Here is a 19738-nt window from a genome sequence, read left to right on the forward strand (position 1 = left end):
TGGAGATGAGGCGAATTAGGATAGATGAGAGCAAGTCGTGGGCGAACCCATGATGCGTCAATTAAGGCGAAAGCAAAATTGATGAGAGCAAAATGATGATGAATGGATTGGATGGATGGGGCATGAGTGGTAGCCATGCAATGAGATTGTAAAGAGGGAGCGGGAACGGTGGAAGTTTTTATAAGGGGGAGAGATTAAGGGGTCTTGGGGTGAGCTAGGGGTAAAAAAAGTGAGATTTGAGGGAGGAGCGCTTTGGTAGAGTGGGAGGGAACGACTCAGAGGCTGTAAGGAGGAACCACAGATGAATGGGGAGGCGGCAGCTGCCACACGGCGGCGAGCCAGCACCAACAATTCGCCAAGCTCTGCCATCCTCTATATATTAAGGGAAGAAACCGGAGCTCCCTGAAGAAAATCCACGCTTGCGAGGGGGAAACACTCGATCCCGTCGAGACAGAAATGGGTGACGTCCATATCTTGTTGTCGTTCCGCCTTCCCCTGGCAAGTCGGGGTGTGACAACTCGACGCTCGACAGGAAGGGGCGTTTCGCAAACATTTGTGCAATCCACCATCCCTCGCTGGCATGCTTAGCCACCGTCTTAATGCACGGCCCCTCTCTTATTTTCTTAATCACAGTTGCAGGGCACTGGGCCAAGGTGTCAAGCGACCAGCAGTGGCACTGTTGAAGCAGTATGTACGTATGTGTGTATGTTGAACATAGCAAGCCGTCGAACAAAGTTGGCGGTCACCGCATCGCTGCACTTTTAGATGCGCTCCTGCAGCCGTCTGGAACGCTCTTTCCTCCTATATTAGGAAGCCACTGGAGCTAGGCACTTTAAGTAGATCAGAAACTAATTTCTTTAGGACTGATTTTTGCATTTAGTTTGTTGTCCCTTCCCCCCGCACCTCCAATTAGCGTGGTGGGCTACGTATGGTGCGAAAGAAGTTCAACACACACACGCACTTAATCTGAGTAATAGATTCGTGCAACTCAGCGACGGGCGAGGGCCTCCCCGCATGCGGCGCGGCTCGCGGGGGTTATTGCGCCGTCCGCAACCACGGCGGTGGTCGATGCCGTTTGGCGAAGGTCGGGCAGCAGGGGACGTGGGAGAGCAGACGCATGGGCGACGTTGCTTGCACGGCGTTTGCCGTTCCCGGCATCGCCGTGCAGCAGATTTGCAACAACGTTCACGCACCACGGCGGTCTCCCAATCCGTGCTCTATCCAGGCTCACCCCCCGCGCCCCCCGTCCCGTGCTGAGCATTTTCTAGACCTTGGCTTAGGCCACGGCGCGTGTTGAGCGATTGCCTCGTGGGGAAATGGAGGACGGTCCAGGAATTGACGGCATCATCGTCGTGCGGCACCGCGCAGGTTAAAAACCTCACGGAGGAGATGGCAAACCTGGACGAGGTCATTGCCAAGCTGATCAGGGAGAAGAAGGCCCTGCAAGAGGCCCACCAGCAGACTCTGGATGACCTTCAGGTGGAGGAGGACAAGGTCAACTCCCTGACCAAGGCCAAAGCTAAGCTGGACCAGCAGGTGGATGATGTGAGTATGGGTATTTCTGTTTCATTTTTCATTTTTAAGGTTCTAATAACGTGACATTAGGTGAAAAGGTAAGGGCGCAGCCGTGAAAATGTTTTGCTCACGCGACTGCTGGCAGAAGACCCTGCACCTCCAGAGAGGGTATTTGGCCTACTCTTCCATGGGCGGCCAGACGTCTCGGAAAAGTTGGAAGTAATCATACTTAATTGCCCGATGAACGCAAAGATGATTTGTATTCATCATTATTATTATTATCACCATCACTGTTTTTGGTTCATAAATTGGCGCTAAGATCATGTTGTTTGGCTTTCTGGTTGACGCTTTTGTTTGTTGTTTAAAAGCTTGAAGGGTCGTTGGAGCAAGAGAAGAAGGTCCGCATGGAGCTGGAGAGAGCCAAACGGAAGCTCGAGGGAGACCTCAAGTTGACGCAGGAATCCGTCGTGGATCTGGAAAACGACAAACAACAAACGGATGAGAAGCTTAAGAAGTGAGCCTGCCCCAATTGTGCAATGCAACGTTTCACGTGGCGAGGCCACGTCAAGTGGTCGCGATCGCGACGGTTTGTCGTGACGGAAAAGTTTACCCCGGAGCTTAGGAATTGCATTTCGCATCTTGATACTTAAGTTGTTGCTGTGCTTCGCCGCACTTAAAATATAATAAGTAATATTGCGTGTGTTAATGTGTTGGACGAATTTGGTGTTGCGTTTCCCCTGCAGGAAAGAATTTGAAATTTCGCAGCTCAACTCAAAGATGGATGACGAGCAAGCCTTGGCTGGGCAGCTGCAGAAGAAGATCAAGGAACTCCAGGTGTCCATTTTGACTCACAATCAATCATCACAATTATTGAGGCTTGGAACTTGCCACACAGGTTTTTTTGCTCGCTCCCAAAGACAGAGACTCAGAAGCACAAAGAGCCACAGCCGTGCGGCAGCAGCCACACGGCGGTGAGCCGGCGGCACTACCAAGCATTGCCCAAGCTCTGCAGTTCTCTTTGTACCAAGATGTTTCGAGCTAAATTGAGCATTCATGCACGTGGGACGGAACCAAGAGTGCCCAGGGACAACCCACGCGTGCGAGGGGAGCAACACTCAATCCCCGTACAGATGGAAACAGATGGAGATTAGTCCAATTTCTGTACCGTATACCAGGCGAGGTAGTTAACATCTCCGAGCCACCGTGACGCCCACGAATTTCAAAAATGTTTCACGTATTCCAAACCTGTGCGCCACCGCCGGCCAACCGTCTCCTCTCCGTCGACCGCCCCCCCCCCCCCCCCAAGGCTCGCATCGAGCAGCTGGAGGAGGAGCTGGAGGCGGAGCGGGCGGGGCGCGCCAAGGTGGAGAAGCAGCGCTCCGAGGTGGCGCGCGAGCTCGAGGAGCTGCGCGAGCGTCTGGAGGAGGCGGGCGGCGCCAGCGCCCTGCAGCTCGAGGTGGCCAGGAGGCGCGAGGCCGAGTTCCTGAAGCTGCGGCGCGAGCTGGAGGAGGCGGCGCTGTGCCACGAGGCGACGGCGGCGGCGCTGCGCAAGAAGCACGCGGACGGCGCCGCCGAGCTGGGCGAGCAGCTGGACAACCTCCAGCGCGTCAGGCAGAAGCTGGAGAAGGAGAGGAGCGAGCTCAAGATGGAGGTGGACGACCTGGCCTCCAACGTCGAGCAGGTCACCAAGGGCAAGGTGAGGATGGCCGTCTCGTCCGCTGTGCTGCGTGCGCGCGCGGTAGTGCGTAGGTGCTACTCGCTAACAGCACTTGCCCCAGCAGTCTGCTCAGGCGATACGGGGGAGCTTTGTTTTTTGGAACGAACCCGGCGACCCGATTTCGATTCAGGCTCATGGCAAACCAACGCCAGTGACGATTATCTGAACTGGTCCTGGGCCTCCGCGCTCGCTCTGTTCTACCGTCTCATATGTATTGCACGTCTCACACCTACCGTCTGGATCGCTGCACGCCGAGCGAAACGAAACTCTAGATTTGAATTCTAGATTTGAAGCTTTCGTGACTGCAAGGATTCATACTCTTGGGTTTTTTCGGTAAAGTCACGTAGGTAAAAAAATTAATTTAATAGAAAAAAACGAAACTAGACAACAACTAAAAGGCAAACCAAACGGTGGGCACGACGCGCGAGGGGGTGGTACAAGGTCAAGTTCATGTATTAGGTGTAGCCCTGTTAGCCACTCGGCTCTTGAATCGGGTGCAACCGCAACAAACAAAAAACAAAAACAGGAACAAAAAACATCTTAAAGTGACTATGTGACTAAATGCAAACAGAAAATCCAAGAAAAGACAGCAAAATATTGCAGAAAAAAATCACCGTACACCAACACCAACAAGAGGAGAGACCCCGAGGCGACGCGCTTCTCTGCGGGCTTGGTGGCGCTTGGTGGCGCGCGTCGCGTTTCGCCCCGCAGGCAAACGCGGAGAAGCTCGCCCACACGTTCGAGGACCAGCTGCACGAGGCCAAAGCGAATGTGGACGAGCTGCAGCGTCAGGTCACGGAGCTCTCCTCGCAGAAAGCAAAGCTCGAGACCGAAAACGGTACCACGGCCACTCCGCCCCCACCCCGAGTACACTCACTAGGGACAGCACTGCGCTCGAGAACAACGAGAAGGGTAACATCGGCGCTATCGTACTGTGTCTCACGCACGTACGAATGCACGTTGAACTCCTATCGCCGGAGAAGGGCTCATGGCCACCGACATAAGTAAACAGGAGAATTGCGAGCGTCATGGGTGGATAACAATGGTTATTTTGTCTTACGTACTTTTGTATGTATGTGTATGATTGAACTTCTTCCACACCGTATGTAGCCAAACGAGCTAATCGGAGGTGCGGGGGAAGGACAATAAACTAAACACAAAAAGCAGTTCTAAAGAAATGAGTTGTCAATCTAGATTTTAAAGTGCATAGCTCCAGTGGCTTCCTAATAGGGCTCTATATATGATTCAAAGTTTTGCTGGCTGGCTGGGATTGACGGACACGTTCAAAAGACACACGTGTTATCAGTACATATTTGACTCAATTCAACGATTGGCGTAGGGGGTTATTGCACTCCCCACACGTCAACTTCTATGCACGAAGAGCGTCCAACTGAATGCGTGACCGCATACGTTGACCGAACTAAAAGAATGACTGCGTGAACTCCGCTTTCACTAAAACCCCACATGTCGTCGTCGACTGAACTGTGACTCCAACAACAAACGACGATAACGATGATGACGATTGCGTTGACTCCGACCTGCTGCTGCTGCTGCTCTTAACCGCCCGGCTCCCCGACAGGCGAGATGGGCAGACAGCTGGAGGAGAGAGACGCGATGGTGAGCCAGCTGACCAGGGGGAAGTGTTCCTTCACTCAGCAAGTCGAGGAACTCAGGAGGCACCTCGAGGAGGAAATCAAGGTGAGGCATTTAGGGGACGGGGGCGGGGGGGCGGCTTGGGGAGGCCTTCATCCAGCAGCGGATCGATCGGTGCTGACGAGGACGACGAGGACGATCGCGGTAGCGATGATGGCGGTGACAGGGCCTTTCCTGCGATTGCATCGCAGCTATGGAATGTATGGAAGTATTTTCAGAACCGTAATATTTATTTTCCAGGAGGACTCCGATGAGCTATGAAGCTCTTTTTTTTACCAGATTTCCAGGAGGGGAGGGTAGAACTTAGTTCGCACCGTACGTAGCCGACCGTGCTAATCTGAGGAGCATGATCTGCTCCCCCACACGGTCACATTGTTTCATCTGAAATCTATCACACACGCGGGGCAAGGGGCAGGGTGGGGGTTTGAGAGAGTTTGAAAATTGCAGCACAACCCCCCATCTCAAGCACACAACGACCACGACGCCGCCGCCGGCACGCGCGACATCCGCTCCACGCACACCCCGGCGGGCGCTTCGTTAAATCGTCCGTCGCGTTACGACGCCGCCGTGACGTGCGCTACGACCCGCGTGACGCGTTCAACCGTGCCCTCGACTTGTTTGACCACTCGCGAAAGCGTGCGGTATCAAGCTGAGTGACGATGATGATGATGATGCATCTCCACCATCTCCTCGTTCCTCCACTGTCCCCCCCCCCCGCCCGCCGGCACGCAGGCCAAGACGGCGCTGGCGCACGCGGTGCAGTCGTCGCGCCACGACTGCGACCTGCTGCGCGAGCAGTACGAGGAGGAGCAGGAGGCCCGGGCGGAGCTCCAGCGGGCGCTGTCCAAGGCCAACGGCGAGGTGGCGCAGTGGAGGACCAAGTACGAGACGGACGCCATCCAGCGCACCGAGGAGCTGGAGGAGGCCAAGTGAGGGCACACATAGTAGGCGCTGCCGGGGGGGGGGGGGGGCAGGGGGGGTAGGGGGGGGACAGGGGGGTAAGGGGGTGGGGGGCGAGCAGCGGCTCGGGGGATGCCTTCGTCCGGCAGGGTGGCGGGGAATCGACCGAGGCCGATGACGACGACGGCCGCTTTCGTTTCATTTTGTACCCGCCCGCGCGTCCAGGAAGAAGCTCGCGGCCCGACTCCAGGAGGCGGAGGAGGCGGTGGAGGCCGCCAACGCCAAGTGCGCGTCGCTCGAGAAGACCAAGCAGCGTCTGCAGAACGAACTGGAGGACGTCATGGTGGACGTGGAGCGCTCCAACGCGGTGGCGGCCGCCCTCGACAAGAAGCAGCGCAGCTTCGACAAGGTGCTCGCCGAGTGGAGGCAGAAGCACGAGGAGCAGCGGTGCGAGCTGGAGGGATCGCAGAAGGAGGCTCGCAGTCTCGGCACGGAGCTCTTCAAGCTGAAGAACGCGTACGAGGAGGCCCTGGACAACCTGGAGACGGTCAAGCGTGAGAACAAGAACCTGCAAGGTGCTGATGAGGCTGATGATGGTGATGCTAATGTTGGGTGGGGGGGGTTTTCGCGGTTGTGCTCTGCGTCTCTGCGATGCGGTGTGTAATTCTGGCCGTAACCGCCACTCGATGTCGTTGCTGATGTCGATCGGCGCGATGTCCGACGGTTCGCTCCACAATCGAGGGGAAAGAAAGCAAGCTCTCCTCGATTCGCGTTCCCGAAGAAGCTTCCTGCGCGGTAAGACCCGGAAAGGTTACCACAGAGCCATAGGACGAAGCCAACGTTCGCTGCACGACAGTCGAACGGAATTTTTGGTGACATTCTCAATTCTGGACGGCAGGAAGATTCAGTGCAGAACCAAATTGAAATTGATGGTGGCTGGTTTATTTTGTTTTGAAAAAAAATCCTTCTGGGTTGAGACCATCAACACGGCTACACGCGACCACCCGGGTTTAAATCGCTGGCGGCTGGCTACCATTTGGACATCCGTGAAAAAGAGCTTTACAGCTCATCGGATTCCTCCAGTATATAAATATATAAATAATCGGATTCCCGATTCTTTGCCGAGGGCCTCGGCGGTGGGCCCCGCTCAGCGCCCTGACCTCCCACGGTGCCACGTGGTCACCCACTGTTAATTAAAGTTTGGTATTAGTCACGCGTGCAAATCACATTTCTGTGGCTTTAAGAAAAGCATTGCCCCTTACGCGAACATGTGTTTGATATTTGAAAGCCCCCTTTCATGGGAGCGAGCGAATGAGGAGCTCGCGAGCGAGCGCTCTCTCCGTTGCGCTTTGAGCCGCGAGTCTTTGTTTGTTTATAGAGGAGATTGGAGACCTCACGGAGCAGCTTGGGGAACTCGGAAAGAACATTCACGAATTGGAGAAGATGAAAAAACAAACAGAGCAAGAAAAGTTGGATGTCCAAGCAGCGCTGGAAGAGGCAGAGGTGATGCGGAATAAGAATAATCATCCTCATCACCGCGGTCATCGCTCTCATGACAACTAGGAGCATCTCAATCATCATCAGCAGCAGCAGCGTTATTATTACCAGCAGCATTATCACCAGGATCTTCACGACCACAATTAAATACAAATTAATTCATAACAATAATTTACAGCACTCACTCCACTGTTGGACTAAGGAAATCCTTTGCCTCGTTGATCACGGGGGTTCTCTGAGCATACTTCACCACGCCGGTCAGTGACGGGTTGGTAGTAATCGGCACGATGTTCATCGCGCGGTGTGCTAACGCCAGCGTACCACAACAACATTGGCAGCAAGTCGCAACCTCCGATGAGCACGGTTGGCTACGTACGGTGCGAAAGAAGTTCAACGTGCATAAATACGCATCAATAACGAACGTCAGTAGGTGCGGCACCGTCCCGAGTCTGCACCAACATCGATGTCGGCATTTGTAGCATAACGCGACCAAAGGTCCTCGTTTGGCCACGACGCAATCTCGGTTGTAGAAAGTTGTTTTCCCCCGGTGTCCCCTCTCTCCCACCATCCCCCCTCGTCATTATCAACAACAACGACCGACCGGGCGCTGTTGTTGTGTGCCCCTCCCCAGGGCGCTCTCGAACACGAGGAGGGCAAGAGCCTGCACCTGCAGCTGGAGCTGAACCATGTGAAGGGCGACGTCGACCGGAAGATCGCTGAGAAGGAGGAGGAGATCGAAAACCTGAGGTGCCGGCGTTCGTCAAAAGATAAATATCTATAGGCCGACCTGACGATATGGAGCGGGATAAATGTAAAATTTCGATTTAAAGCTTTCGTGACTACAGGGATTCATCTTCTTGGTTCTTTCGGTAAAGTCACGTAGAAGGGAAATAATAAAATAATAATAATAAAACATAATCAAATAATTCTCACGACGTTTCGGTCACAACTCAAGCAGCCGTCCTCAGGTCAAGATCAGGGCTGTCGAAAAGGGGGATAAATGTTTATTGCCTCTGGTCCAACTCGACTGAGAGAATTATTACAAAGAAACCCACAGACGAGGACTTTGATAAAATCTTTACGGGGCGTTCGAATTACGGTGGTTGTCGGTGACTGACGGTGACCAACAGTGATGATATCGTATGGACGAACAGCAACGTCACATTGTGATGCTAACTTTTGACACCCAGTGAAACGCTTCCAGGAGATGCGGAGTTCATTTCAGTGAGCAGCTGTTCACTCGATGTTTTACTGTTTGTTCACCACATTCGAAATTTAATGTACCTCCAATAAGCACGGTTAGGCTACGTACAGTGCGAAAAGAAGTTCAACATACGTAATAGCATGGTCGGCTACAAAGACAAAGATTCCCCCGTGTAGCCTCAACAGACCGTTGGGGCAAGTGCTGTTAGCGAGCACCTATGAAGGCCGGCACGACACACGACGGAGTGGGTGGCCAGCACCACGCCTGACCGCCTTTGTCTCCCGAGTGGCGATGTTTACACACCGCACCAGGTACTCATTTGAGGTTGAGTCGACCTAGAGGAGGCCCAGGACCGGTTCAGATAATCCTCACCGGCGAGCGGGAATCGCTGGGTTCGTAGTGCAGCGCGCGCTAACCGCTCCCCTACCACGGCGCGGGCTCCCCGCAGACGCAACCACCAAAGGGCGGTGGAGGCCATGCAGACGGCGATGGATGCGGAGGCGAAGGTCAAGAACGAGGCGGTGCGCCTCAAGAAGAAGATGGAGGGGGACCTGAACGAGATGGAGATCCACCTCGACCACGCCAACCGCCAGGCCGTCGAGTTCCAGAAGCTCACGCGTGCCCTGCAGGGCCAGCTGAAGGTAACGGCGGCGGTCGGGAGACGGGGGAGCGGAGTTGAGCCTGGGTAGCGCTGGGGATGGGCGACCGTGACTGCACGGCAGCCTACAGCAACAATCATCACTGGCAGCACGGTCAAATGTGGTTTAAGCGACCTCACACGGCATGTGGACACAAAAGGGGTGTGCATGAGGACAACCGCCCCCTCCCCACCTCCGCCGATCAGGAGTTGAACTTGGCACGGCACCTCGAGAGGGCTTTTATTCGCTTGACCCACACAATCCCCCCCCCACGCTGCTCACAACTATGCGGGGAGATAGGCAGGGCCTTCATCCAGCAGCGGATTGACGCAACAGGGGCCAAGTCTTCCAGCTACGGCCGATGTGGACGTAGAGCAGCGGCTATCGTTTTACTTGGAGGTGCTCGAGCCGGATGATTGCGTCACGAGTAGCGGAGTGGTGCATCACTCCGATGATCGTTTGGACTTTTAAAGCGCACATTATTCGAGAGAGGAGGCGACGACTCAGGAAGCATGAAGAACCACGGATAAAGCAGGAACGGCAGCGATTTCTCAAGCTCTGTTTAACGCGTAAGCTTTGCCAACCAATATTATCCATAAGAGGTTTTTTTTGGGTTAGATCACGTAAATATAAACGTGTCGTTAAACCTCGAATTGTAAATCAAAGTGTCGTGGGTTTAGTCTCCAAAACACCGGTGTGTTGTATTAGTAGCGAATTGGCATGTTTATTTTACGTGATAAACCTTTTTGATTGGCTGTGTTGGGTGGTGGCGGGTTTAATGACACATTTACATTTGCGTGATCTCACCGAAAAAAACCTATGGATTCTCAAGCTCTGCGGTCCTCTGTATATTAAGGTGTTATAGGCCTCCTTCAAATTTATGTATCGGGCATCGAGTCGTCAAACGTTCCACGGTCAGTTCTGGGTGGCGACCACAGTCGTCACGGACTGCTGGAGAGTTTTTAAATTATCCGCATCAGTGGTTCAGGGGTTGCGGCCCCGTGAGCTTCAGGCCGGGGGATATCGACGCCCAGGGATCTCCTGCGTCGCCTGGACTCTCACGAGGGGGGCGGCGTTGGCGGTGACGGCGGCCGTGGCGGTTCCGCGCGTGCGGCCGTGCAGGAGCTGCAAGTGCAGCTGGACGACGCGCTGCGGGAGGGCGAGGACTACAAGGAGCAGGTGGCGGCCGTGGAGCGGCGCAGCGCCCTGCTGGTGGCCGAGCTGGAGGAGCTGCGCTCGGCGCTCGACCAGACAGAGCGAGGGCGCCGCCTCGCCGAGCAGGAGCTGCTGGAGGCCACCGAGCGCGTCAACCTCCTCCACTCGCAGGTGCCGGCCCACCCACCTCCCACCCCCCAACCCCTGCCCCCCCCACCCCCCAACCGCCCCCCCACCCCCCAACCGCCCCCCCACCCCCCAACCGCCCCCCCCACCCCCCAACCGCCCCCCCACCCCCCACTCCCCACCCTCCACTGCCTACCTCCCGCTCCTCTATTTAATACTTTTTTATTTACTTAACGTTTATTATAACCAATTTTTTGCGGTGTTATTATAGTAATTGTCAAGTATTTCAAAAGCGCATTTACATATTTATTTCATTAAGGTAATTCATAGAAAGAAAAAAGAAAGGATTTGCCAAGGCCAATTTCGTAATCCGCCAAATTTGCCGTTCACGAGCACTGCGCGTGTCTCCGGCCCGCAGAACACGTCCCTGATAGGCCAGAAGAGGAAGCTGGAGACGGATGCCTCTCAGCTGCAGGGCGAGCTGGAGGAGGCCATCCAGGAGTGTCGCAACGCCGAGGACAAGGCCCACAAGGCCATCACGGACGTGAGTGCCCCCCCCCCAAAACACCACACCCCCCGCCCCCACCGCTTCACGCGACGAGCATCGTTTGCTCTTAAATTATCTTGGTCGTCGGTTTCATCACCGTCGTGTTCATCGACGTTGAGTCGGGAGACAGAAAGTCCGTTTTGGGGGTTTGTCGCTGGGCGCACGAATCCCCTTCGTGGAAGCGGACGTAACAGAGCTACCTCTGGGCGCCACGGTGGTGGGATGTTAACTCCCTCGCCGGTTTTTCCCTCCACATTTAGAATAAACATCACGTGTTTAGAGTATTTGGCTGCTGCTATACCTTTCCACATGATGATACATCAATTTCGTTGAGCTATCATTTGTGATAGCTAGGTCGCTTCTGAAAAAGAGATACATAGCTCAGTGGGGCCTTACCTGATGGAAAAAAACAAAATAAAAAGTAACCTCTGGTCCAAAGACAAAATACGGCAGCATTTACTCACCTGCTCTGCAATATGAGAGTGATGTTCCACTGCACGATGGTTGAAAAGGATTTGTATTTAATTCAGTGCTGGAATTTAGCCAAATGTCAGCGCGAACCCAAATTTTATGCGATGGGCCCCGTTTGTTCGGTAACTGGGGGAGGTCTGCGCCTGACATTGTGACGTCATTGTGACGACATTGTGACGTCGTTGTGACGTTGCTGCGACGTCGTGTGACGACGGTCCGTGGGCAGGCGTCGATGATGGCCGAGGAGCTGAAGAAGGAGCAGGACACGAGCGCTCACCTGGAGCGCGTGAAGAGGAACGCGGAGCAGACGCTGAAGGACCTGCAGCACCGGCTGGAGGAGGCCGAGCAGATCGCGCTCAAAGGCGGCAGGAAGCAGATCCAGAAGCTGGAGGGCAGGGTGAGACTGAGGGTCGGGCGGCGGCGGCGACGGCTTCCGAATCCACGCACGATGTATATGTGCGGAACAGAAAGGCTTCCGCGCGACAGCGTTTTTGATGAGCGACGCGTCGTGTCGAGCGACAGGCCGACTGACTGGTAATGGATGGCCTGCGTCAAGGAATGCCTTGTCACTTAACTAGTGACTAGGACTAGGCCTACCTCATCCATAATATACTCGTGGGTAGTAGCAGGAATACCCCAAATGTTTAACTGTAAACCTCCACCACCCGACAGATCCAATGAAAAATAAAGTCATCGCGTGGACAAATTTGCCAATCGGATTTGGTTCATCAGCGAAACCGGACGAGGAATGCTGAAGAGCAGGCGACATTTCCACCGCCGTTCTGCACGATGTTTCGCTGGAGATTGCCTTCTAGGATCATCATCATCGGGATATTAAACGAGAAGCTCAGCCCTCGCGCCGACCTTCATAGGCGCTTACCGACAGCCGCTCTCCATCCCACAGGTGCGGGAGCTGGACAATGAGCTGGAGATGGAGCAGAGGAAAGGGGCCGAAGCCCTGAAGGGTTTCCGGAAGTACGAGCGTCGGATGAAGGAGCTCACCTACCAGGTACTTGCCCTCGTCACCATGGGCACAGCCGCCGCGGGGATTCTGGGGTGGGTGGGGGGTGGGTCCGGACACCCCCAAATACAAAGATCCCCCATATAGTCATTAACAGACTGTTGGGGCAAGTGCTGTTAGTGAGCGCCTATGAAGGCCGGCACGGCACACGAGGGGGTGGGTGGCCAGCACCACGCCCGCCTCCCGTTGTCTCCCCAGTGGCGATGATTGAACACTGCACCAGGTACTCATTTGAGGCTGAGTCGACCGAGGGGAGGCCCAGGACCGGTTCAAATAATCGTCACTGGTGTTGTCCGTGAGCAGGAATCGAACTCGGAGTGCCAGGTTCGTAGCGCAGCGTAGCGCTTACCGCTACACCACCAATCACCCCCCCCCCCCCCCCGCCACAGATAAAATTCACAAGCATTTGAGTCCGCGTATTTTTCCCCCTCTCCTTTCGAATGAGCCTATTGAGATTGTAGAAGCTTTTAAAATAAAGGTGTTTTCTGCAATCAATATATATTAGTGGAGTATCTAGAAACGGATCACCCTGTACATTTCATTATAATCACGACCCTGTTGCCGATTAAATCACCGACGCAATGTCCAATTTAAGGCTGAAGAGGACCGGAAAAACTTGTCACGAATGCAAGGCCTCATCGAAAAACTGCAGCATAAAGTGAAAAGCTACAAGCGGCATTCCGAAGAAGCTGTGAGTACCTTGTGCCGAGATGCTCCCCACCCGACCTCTCATCAGACACTCACCACTCGCCTGACCCCCAACTCATTCTGACCCTCGCTATATTAAATGCCACACACTACGCTCTTCTCACGAGTGTAATACTTCATGATATTTCGATCCCTAGCCAGGATTTTTCCATTGTGCGTAATTCTTCGTTCGTAACATTTCCCGACGTTTGTTCTACGCAACGCCTGTGAACCCTCCCTTCTCCCATGTAACGCGCTGGCTGCCGTCGTACCGGCCGGTTCTATGCAAACCCCCGTAAACCCTCCACCTCCCCCGCCACCCGTGTAACGTTTCCTGCTGCCATATCAGTCGTTTTGTCTGGGCCGCCGTTTGGGAAGCAAATAAATAATCATCCCGAGCCCGGGTGGACCTCGCGTGAAACCGAGCGGCCGGCCCCTCTGTGTGTTCGTGTGCCACGTTGGCTGCGTCTCCAGGAGGAGATCGCCAACAGCAACTTGTCCAAGTATCGGAAGCTGCAGCACGAGCTGGACGACGCGGCGGAGCGAGCCGACATGGCAGAGACGCAGGTCAACAAGATTCGCAGCAAATCGCGAGACGTGGTCACGAAGGTGAGCCCACACCAGAGTTGAGGTTGTTTTGTTCTTACAGTAACAGGGACTCCTCTACTAAACGAGCGAGTTAGGTTCCAGAGGTCTGTTCGTAGGTCGATTTGGTCCTAAGTACAACTTTACTCCCATCGACTCCAAACATGTTGTACGGCGTGGACACTAAACACGGGGAATGGCTTTAACAGTTGTATAATCTCCTGTAGATGCCACTGGTTCTTCATGTTACGCAAATGTAGATGCCACTGGTTCTTCACGTTCTGCAGATGTAGATGCCACTGGTTCTTCATGTTCTGCAGATGTAGATGCCACTGGTTCTTCATGTTACGCAAATGTAGATGCCACTGGTTCTTCACGTTCTGCAGATGTAGATGCCACTGGTTCTTCATGTCCTGCAGATGTAGATGCCACTGGTTCTTCATGTTCTGCAGATGTAGATGCCACTGCTTCTTCCCGTTCTGTAGATGTATATGCCACTGGTTCTTCACGTTCTGTAGATGTAGATGCCACTGGTTCTTCATGTTACGCAAATGTAGATGCCACTGGTTCTTCACGTTCTGCAGATGTAGATGCCACTGGTTCTTCATGTTCTGCAGATGTAGATGCCACTGGTTCTTCATGTTCTGCAGATGTAGATGCCACTGCTTCTTCCCGTTCTGTAGATGTATATGCCACTGGTTCTTCACGTTCTGTAGATGTAGATGCCACTGGTTCTTCACGTTCTGCAGATGTAGATGCCACCACCGCCATCTATTGCATGTCGGTTGGAACTTTAGACTCTTGGTCTGAACAGGCAACTGGACATATGGACATTTGGACGGGTTTGTTCGTATCTCTGAAAGTTCGTAAGTCAAATGTTCGTAACTAGAGGATTCCCTGAAATAATATGGTGAAAATGATTTGAGAATACTGCAGTGGTGTGTTATGGTTTAGCACACCGAACTTGAAATCGAGTGTACGGGTCTCTCCTTTCCGATGCAACTAAATGCATCTGCGGAGAAAACGGCGAGCGCTCGTTTGTACTTCAGAATCAGAATATTTATCAATTCAATCAGCTATGAAGGTCTTTTTCACCAGATGTCCAGTAGGAACATCTGTGACTTCTTACACGAAGCACACGTCCTGCTGTGCCGGCAGAGTTAGGCATGGTTTCTATCCAGGGAGATTTACGTAATTATCCGCATAACAAGTTTGTAGGGAATGCTATGGTGGGCACACGCAACTTGCATTCCAGAGGTCGCAAATGTTTTTTTCTAAATGTAAAACCAAACCGAATTCTTTCCTCGTTCCCCAACCTCTGTTCTTCAGAAACACGACGAGTAAAGAGTGACCAGCGGCTCCAGAGAGAAGATTCAGCGGAGCATCTGCAAGCAAGCGGGGGTTGGGGGGGCTACATTCAAAGAAAGCCTCCCGTCCGTCCAATTCTTGACAACGACGTACCCACGTCTCCATTACCACCGGGGCAGTTCCATAAAAAATACAAATTATTATCGGTCAACGACCTCAGTCAATAACAAAAAATATTTTAAGACGACGTAAAAATAAAAAAATACTCCAAAAAGTAATTTCGTCTTAGTACGTCCGACGCCCATTTTTCAAACATTTCTCCCGTATCAAAAAAGGCGGACACATTTATCTCCGAGTCCTAATTGTTCGACACATCTTATCCAAAGTGAAAAAAGCCACTTAATGATTATACTAACAGATACTCGATTTTTTGTATACGTTTAAAACGTACGTCCGAGACCGCGTGACTGCCAAGTGACAACGGGGTCAAATCGGTAAAGGTGAAGCAATTTGACCGTATCGGCAAAATATGAATCTGGCCCTGGTGTGTGTGTGCGTGTTTGTCTCTGCTACAGTACTGTATTATTTTATTTTTATTTTGATGTTTTACTTACGTGACTTAACCGAAAAAACCTAAGAATATGAATCTTTGCTGTCACGAAAGTTTCAAATCTAGAATTACAGTACTGTAGTTAGAGGACCCGCTATTATGTACGGTTTCACAAACATAACACTCAAGAGTAGTCAAGCAGGCGACATGCCCAGTGACCTAAACCACGGGGCAGTTCCAGCGATGACCGGCTTTCACGGCAACCGGCAACAGATTAATTTTTGCCTTGAGGGAGCAGTCCCTGGGTGGTGCGTTTGAGAAGGATTTTTTGGAAGTTTTGGAAGGATGTTTTCAGCGTGGAGAAGTAGTTCTGCATGAGGTAGAAACTTAAGAGACTCGGAGAAAAGAAAGAGCGAGGACTGCAAGTATCTTGAGATGCGAGTTGAGTGTCGCGTTGAGCAACAAGAGCAATGGAGAGACAACACAATGAACTTTTTAGAGCAGCTTCAGAGAGGGGAGGAAGGAAGCTGAATGAGAATTTAAATAAACATGGCAACATGTGGATTGGCCACTCGAGGCGGTGAACGTTTGACAAAGGAAGTTCCGGAATGAAGGATGCTGGGAAAGAGGCCAAGAGACGGGAAAGGTAAAGTTGCCGTGAAAAAGAGCTTCACATCTCATCGGATTCCTCCCGTGACAATAAATATTCGGATCGATGCTGCTGGACAACTTGGGAGGAGGGTTGGAGAAAGACGCCGTGCGGCAAAGCGAAGAAAGCTCGCGATGAGGCAGGATGGGTGGCGATTGAGCCGGGGACCTGCAAATGGACACATGGCCGGGGACAGAGAGGAAGGATTTGCCATTCCATCTTCGTAGAATAAGCAACGATTATGAATATTCCTGCTAAAAGATGCTCATCGATTACACGCGCTTACAGTTGGTATATAATTATTCACCGTGCAAGCCGGCAAGCGAACAGCACGTGCCACACGCGACACGACTTTTGTTTTCTTGGTTCTTTCGGTAAAGTCACGTAGAAGGGAAGTAATAAAATAATAAAGATAAAACATAATAAAATAATTCTCACGACGTTTCGGCCACAACGCAAGCAGCCGTCCTCAGGTCATTCTTCACCTGAGGACGGCTGCTTGCGTTGTTGCCGAAACGTCGTGAGAATTATTTTTTAATGTTTTATTTTTTCTTCACCTGAGGACGGCTGCTTGCGTTGTGGCCGAAACGTCGTGAGAATTATTTTATTATGTTTTATTATTTTATTATTTCCCTTCTACGTGACTTTACCGAAAGAACCAAGAAGATGAATCCCTGCAGTCACGAAAACTTTAAATCGAAATACAACTTTTGTAACGCGTGGCACACCGCCGTGCTAGAGCGAGCGCTTTGCGGTAATCATCGCTTCAAGCTTACGAATCCCAGATGTTGAAACGACGGCATGCAATGGTTAAACATTAGAAATTATTCTCTTCGTTGGTTGGAGGTGACAGTGGTACCACTCGGGGATAGTTTGTGTTTTGCATGCGGTTGTTATCCTCATTGTGTGGTTGAAAATAAACATCTGGACAAAAAAACGTTCTGATGCCCCTCGCCTTCATTTCACAATAACACGAGCCTGCTCTCTCGAGGGTACCCTCGTGAACGTCACATGGACAGACGCGCTGATACTGCTGCTGCTGCTACTCCTGCTACTACTGCTGCTGCTACGCTGCTGCTGCTACTGCTGCTACTACTGCTGCTGCTACTGTTGCTACTACTGCTGCTGCTACTCCTGCTGCTACTGCTGCTGCTACTACTGCTGCTGCTACTGTTGCTACTACTGCTGCTGCTACTCCTGCTGCTACTGCTGCTGCTACTACTGCTGCTGCTACTGTTGCTACTACTGCTGCTGCTACTGCTGCGCTACTGCTACTACTGCTGCTGCTACGTGCTACTACTCTGCTGCTACTACTGCTGCTGCTGCTGCTACTGCTGCTGCTGCTACTGCTTGCTACTACTGCTGCTGCTACTCCTGCTGCTACTGCTGCTGCTGCTACTGCTGCTACTACTACTGCTGCTACTACTGCTGCTGCTACTGTTGCTACTACTGCTGCTGCTACTCCTGCTGCTACTGCTACTACGACTACTGCTGCTACTGCCGCATGGTTCGACCGCTGGAACTTGATTTGGAGTTCCCAGAGCAGCAGTTGAAAAAACGATAGTAAATAATAAATGCGTTTCCTTTTGTTTCGTGTAATTCGTGGAAATGACATCTCGTAAGCACATTTTAGCAGACAGCAACAATTACCCAAGAACACCACCCACGGGAAAATAAAAATTAGTTAGTTTTCTATATTTATATTTCTAGTGATTTGTTTACCTTTCCATTGCACTCCTATGATGTGTTTGTACCGTTTGTCGCTGTAACGTTCTGACCCGCCCCAACTGGGCGTCTGTGAAAAAGAGCTTTACAGCTCATCGGATTCCTCCGGTGTACATTCATATTCTGGTGGTGGTGGAGGAACAAGGCAACACGTGTTGCTAGGTGGTGGTGGGGGTGGAGGAGGAGGAACAAGGCAACACGAGTTGCTAGGTGGTGGTGGGGGTGGAGGAACAAGGCAACACGTGTTGCTAGGTGGTGGTGGGGGTGGAGGAGGAGGAACAAGGCAACACGAGTTGCTAGGTGGTGGTGGGGGTGGAGGAACAAGGCAACACGTGTTGCTAGGTGGTGGTGGGGGGAGGAACAATACAACACGAGTTGCTAGGTGGTGGTGGGAGAGGAACAAGGTAACACGTGTTGCTAGGTGGTGATGGAGGAGGAACAAGACAACACGAGTTGCTAGGTGGTGGTGGTGGAGGAACAAGGCAACACGTGTTGCTAGGTGGTGGTGGGAGAGGAACAAGGTAACACGTGTTGCTAGGTGGTGATGGAGGAGGAACAAGACAACACGAGTTGCTAGGTGGTGGTGGTGGAGGAACAAGGCAACACGTGTTGCTAGGTGGTGGTGGGGGTGGAGGAGGAGGAACAAGGCAACACGAGTTGCTAGGTGGTGGTGGGGGGGGAGGAGGAACAAAGCAACACGAGTTGCTAGGTGGTGGTGGGGGGGGAGGAGGAACAAAGCAACACGAGTTGCTAGGTGGTGGTGGTGGGGGTGGAGGAACAAGGCAACACGAGTTGCTAGGTGGTGGTGGGGGGGGAGGAGGAACAAAGCAACACGAGTTGCTAGGTGGTGGTGGGAGAGGAACAAGGCAACACGTGTTGCTAGGTGGTGGTGGGGGTGGAGGAGGAGGAACAAGGCAACACGAGTTGCTAGGTGGTGGTGGGGGGGAGGAGGAACAATACAACACGAGTTGCTAGGTGGTGGTGGGAGAGGATCAAGGCAACACGTGTTGCTAGGTGGTGGAGGAGGAACAAGACAACACGAGTTGCTAGGTGGTGATGGAGGAGGAACAAGACAACACGAGTTGCTAGGTGGTGGTGGGAGAGGAACAAGGCAACACGTGTTGCTAGGTGGTGGTGGGAGAGGAACAAAGCAACACGAGTTGCTAGGTGGTGGTGGAGGAGGAACAAGGCAACACGTGTTGCTAGGTGGTGGTGGTGGTGGAGGAACAAGGCAACACGAGTTGCTAGGTGGTGGTGGTGGAGGAGGAGGAACAAGGCAACACGAGTTGCTAGGTGGTGGTGGGTGGTCAGAGAACAGCTGAGCTCCTGACAGCAGCGAGAGAGTGCAGGGGCAGCAGCAGCAACCCGAGGATGCCCTCCCTCGCCTCGTCTCGCAGCAGCCCAGTGACCTCCTCGCTCCCGGCAGGCGGCAGCAAGAGCACGTGGCCTGCTGCTGCGTGGGGAGCGGTGGTGCAGCGGTTAGCGCGCCGCGCGTTGAACCCGGCGTACCCGAGTTCGATTCCCCGTTCACGGCCACCAGCACCGGTAAGGAATTAATTCTAGATTTGAAGCTTTCGTGACTGCAAGGATTCATATTCTTAGGTTTTTTTCGGTAAAGTCACGTTGGTAAAAAAATTTAATTTAATAAAAGTAAAATAAAAATAAAACAAAAATCATGATTTGTATTTTAGTTTTATTTTACCTTTATTAATTTTAACTTTTTTTACCAACGTGACTTTACCGAAAAAACCTAAGAATACCAGTAAGGAATATCTGAACCTGGTGCGGTG

General features: G+C 52.5%; 1 pseudogene; it reads left to right on the forward strand.

Annotated features, from left to right (window-relative positions):
* LOC133355966 (myosin-7-like) overlaps positions 1-16613 on the forward strand; it is a 45033-nt pseudogene extending 28420 nt beyond the window's left edge.
* The last annotated feature ends 3125 nt before the right edge of the window (positions 16614-19738 follow it).

The sequence above is a fragment of the Lethenteron reissneri genome, chromosome 52 (genome assembly GCF_015708825.2).
Source record: "Lethenteron reissneri isolate LAM-NWPU_2019-01 chromosome 52, ASM1570882v1, whole genome shotgun sequence".
Classification (NCBI taxonomy): domain Eukaryota; kingdom Metazoa; phylum Chordata; class Hyperoartia; order Petromyzontiformes; family Petromyzontidae; genus Lethenteron; species Lethenteron reissneri.